At 48.2% G+C, this 4,516-nt stretch overlaps 1 pseudogene; it reads right to left on the reverse strand.

Moving 5' to 3' along the window:
* Positions 1-1,324: 1,324 nt before the first annotated feature.
* LOC114542640 lies at positions 1,325-1,467 on the reverse strand (annotated as a pseudogene).
* Positions 1,468-4,516: the final 3,049 nt, after the last annotated feature.

Raw genomic sequence — 4,516 nt, forward strand, 5'->3', positions numbered from 1 at the left:
CGCGCCAAAGGCTGCGTCACGACCGCCGCGCCCTCCTACTTGTCGAACGTTGCGCTGCTCCGACGGCGAGTATAGGTGCGACGCTCGAGCACCATCCATTTTCAGGGCTAGTTGATTCGGCAGGTGAGTTGTTACACACTCCTTAGCGGATTCCGACTTCCATGGCCACCGTCCTGCTGTCAAATCAACTAACACCTTTCGTGGGATCTGATGAGCGTCGACTTCGGAACCTTAACTCGGCCTTCGGTTCATCGCGCATCGCCAGTTCTGCTTACCAAAATGGCCCACTAAGAGCTCACATTCGAGTGTCCGGCTTCAATCAAGCAAGTCGGACTTCTTACCAATTTAAAGTTTGAGAATAGGTTAAGGTCATTTCGACCCTAAGACCTCTAATCATTCGCTTTACCTGATAAAACTGCATGTATGAACTCCAGCTATCCTGGGTTGCCAGCCGAGCACGCGCCGCAGACCACATTCGCCGACGAGCTATGCGAGCGCAAGTCTTAACAACCAGCTGCGAGGCCGGTCCACCTTCCTTGCGACCTTATCACCCCTCGACAGCTGATGCTCGCTCGCCAGTAGTGCGCCATCCGCGCACCCCGTCCGAGCGCGCCTCGTCCATGTGGATCGAGAGCTCGACCGTCGCTATGCGCAAGCGACTAAATCTGGCGGGGCGAATTGCTAACTCTATTCGCTTCCCTTTCAACGGTTTCACGTACTCTTTAACTCTCTTTTCAAAGTCCTTTTCATCTTTTCCTCACGGGACTTTTTCGCTATCGGTCTCGTGCCTGTATTTAGCTTTAGATGGAGTTTACCACCCGTTTTGGGTTGCATTCCCAAACAACCCGACTCTTCGAAAGCACATCGCGAGCACTCAAGCATTGCCACGTACGGGGTTGTCACCCTCTGTGACGTGCTGTTCCAAGCAACTTAGGCCGGCTCGTTGCGCCGGGAAAGTACTTCTCGAAACTACAATTCGCCGCTGCAACACAACAGAGATTTTCAAGTTGAGCTGTTCCCTCTTCATTCGCCATTACTGGGGGAATCCTTGTTAGTTTCTTTTCCTCCGCTTAGTAATATGCTTAAATTCAGCGGGTAATCTTGCCTGATCTGAGGTTAATGAATGAATGAATCAATGGAATATGTTGCGCGCGTTGGCCGACACGCGCGATGCGATGAGCTCCCTTGCTATAAAATAGTTTAGGCTTCGTTCGCACGTCAGTAACGTCGCGACGGCAACATGTCTTCACTTCGAGGAATGCGCTGCTTTGAGCTGCTGCACGACGCCCCGATCAAGTCGAAACCGACTCGGCGTTTCGTTAACCAACACTCAGACAGTGTATAACCAAGAGCGCTATTTGCGTTCAAAGATTCAATGATTCACTGAATTCTGCAATTCACACTACGTATCGCAGCTGGCTGCGTTCTTCATCGATGCACGAGCCAAGAGATCCACCGTTAAAAGTTGTATATTTTGCATGAAAAATATAAAACACACAGTTAAACTTCGACATGTTGTGTTTGAAAAAGTAAAATGGGGAGGCCGGGCAATGGCGAAATGAAGCGCTCATCGCGTATCGAGATCGATGTGTCCATCCACCTCCCTCGTGGTTTGTAAGTTCACAGCGCGTTCGATTGCCGATACTTCCGCAGGTTCACCTACGGTAACCTTGTCACGACTTTTAATTCCTCTAAATGATCAAGTTTGACCAACTTTTTTGACGTCCGTCGGATGGGCTGAAGCCCATCGGCATGAGGCCCGGAGGCCTCACTAAACCATTCAATCAGTAGCAGCGACGGGCGGTGTGTACAAAGGGCAGGGACGTAATCAATGCGAGCTCATGACTCGCGCTTACTAGGAATTCCTCATTCAAGATCAAGAATTACAATGATCTATCCCCAGCACGATGATGATTCACAAGATTACCCACACCTTTCGGTGAAGGAGCGACTCATTGCCATCGTCAGTGTAGCGCGCGTGCGGCCCAGGACATCTAAGGGAATCACAGACCTGTTATTGCCTTCCTGACTTTGGTTAAACACGCAACAGTCCCTCTAATAAGTCGAGAGCGATTCGCGAATCGTCTGACTATTTAGCAGGTCAAGGTCTCGTTTGTTAACGGAATTAACCAGACAAATCACTCCACCAACTAAGAACGGCCATGCACCACCACCCATAGAATCAAGAAAGAGCTCTCAATCTGTCAATCCTTACTATGTCTGGTGAGTTTTCCGTGTTGAGTCAAATTAAGCCGCAGGCTCCACTCCTGGTGGTGCCCTTCCTTCAATTCCTTTAAGTTTAGCTTTGCAACCTACTTCCCCCGGAACCCAAAAACTTTAATTTCCCATAAGGTGCCAACGAGGTCATCAAATAACACTCGCTGATCCCTAGTCTGCATCGTTTATGGTTAGAACTAGGACGGTATCTGATCGTCTTCGATCCTCTAACTTTCGTTCTTGATTAATGAAAACATTCTAGCAAATTCTTTTGCACTAGTTGGTCTTTTGTAAATCCAAGAATTTCACCTCTGACAACGAAATACAAATGCCTCCAACTGTCCCTATTAATCATTACTTCGGTTCCAGAAACCAACAGAAAATAGAACCAAAGTCCTATTCCATTATTCCATGCTTATGTATCCAAGCACAAGCCTGCTTTGAACACTCTAATTTTTCAAAGTAAACGTCACGTATCCAACGCACACTCAGTTAAGAGCACACGAAGTCTGCGAGAGGAAGGCTAGCGAAAATAGTACTCACTGAATTCAGCTTGCCCTCGAATTGGTCCTCGTTAAGAGATTTAAATTGTACTCATTCCAATTACAAGACTACAAAAAAGCCCTGTATTGTTATTTTTGTCACTACCTCCCCACGTCAGGTTGGGTAATTTGCGCGCCTGCTGCCTTCCTTGGATGTGGTAGCCATTTCTAAGGTTCCTTCTCCGGAATCGAACCCTAATTCTCTGTCACCCGTTGCAACCATGGTAAGCCACTACCTTACCATCGACAGTTGATAGGGCAGAAATTTGAATGAAACATAGCCGGCACGAACAGAGAAGGCCATGCGATTCGAACAGTTACTATAAATCACCAAGTGGGTAAGCAGCCACGAAGCCGCATTGGTTTTTAATCTAATAAATACATCCCTTCCGCGAGAGTCAGGACTTTTCGCATGTATTAGCTCTAGAATTACTACGGTTATTCAAGTAGTAAGAGAGTACAATCAAATAAACGATAACTGATTTAATGAGCCATTCGCAGTTTCACAGTACAAGTGCTTATACTTAGACATGCATGGCCTAATCTTTGAGACAGGCATATGATACTGGCAGGATCAACCAGTTAACTACCCTTGTGAACGAACGCCGTTGAGAGCGTTCGGTTCGTTTTAGACAGGGCACCTTTATTCTGTGTGTTTCTTTGCCATGTCTTTAAACGCACTCTTTCGTCCAACAATTCAAAACGGAACGGCAAAACTCGCGCTTTCGCTTTGTGTGTTCACCTTGTCCAAAGGACATTGTGCACAACATTCGCGCGTATTCGAAGCAAAACTTCAGAGAACGCAGCGCCTTTTCGCCCGAAGGCCGCAGGAAACGCAGCAACCGATCGAGAGCAGCCGCCTATCCCACCATGACGAGCGAGTTTTGTTTCGCACTTGCACTCATTCGCGGAGCACCTGCCCCTCATATATAGTAAAAATTATAACTGGAGCACCAGTCGCTGCAACATCCTCCTTGAGGACCGATTCTGACCACCTTGCACCAAACACTTTTTCGAACATGTTCGGGAGAGCTCGAGTTGTTCCCCTTTTAGTGCGGGTTGACTGGGCACTTTGTCGAACATGTTCGGGAGACCTTGAGTTGTTCCCCTCTTAGTACGGGTTGACTGGCACTTGTCCAACATGTTCGGGAGACCTCGAGTTGTTCCCCTCTTAGTGGGGGTTGACTGGGCACTTTGTCGAACATGTTCGGGAGACCTCGAGTTGTTCTCCTCTTAGTTTCCGGGTTGACTTGGCACTTTGTCGAACATGTTCGGGAGACCTCGAGTTGTTCCCTTCTTAGTGCGTGAGTACTTGGCACTTTGTCGAACATGTTCAGGAGACCTCGAGTTGTTCCCCTCTTAGTGCGGGAGTACTTAACACTTTGTCGAACATGTTCGGGAGACCTCGAGTTGTTCCCTTCTTAGTGTGGGTTGACTGGGCACTTTGTCGAACATGTTTGGGAGACCTCGAGTTGTTCCCCTCTTAGTGCGGGTTGACTGGGCACTTTGTCGAACATGTTCGGGAGACCTCGAGTTGTTCCCCTTTAGTGCGGTTGACTGGGCACTTTGTCGAACATGTTCGGGAGACTCGAGTTGTTCCCCTCTTAGTGCGGGTTTACTGGGCACTTTGTTCAACATGTTCGAAAAACATCGAGTTGTTCCCCTCTTAGTGCGGGTTGACTTGGCACTTTGTCGAACATGTTCGCGAAACCTCAAGTTGTTCCCCTCTTAGTGCGGGGGTACTTGGCACTTTGTCG

This window comes from Dendronephthya gigantea, unplaced genomic scaffold, assembly GCF_004324835.1.
Source record: "Dendronephthya gigantea isolate DGI-Jeju-01 unplaced genomic scaffold, DenGig_1.0 000372F, whole genome shotgun sequence".
Classification (NCBI taxonomy): Eukaryota; Metazoa; Cnidaria; class Anthozoa; order Malacalcyonacea; family Nephtheidae; genus Dendronephthya; species Dendronephthya gigantea.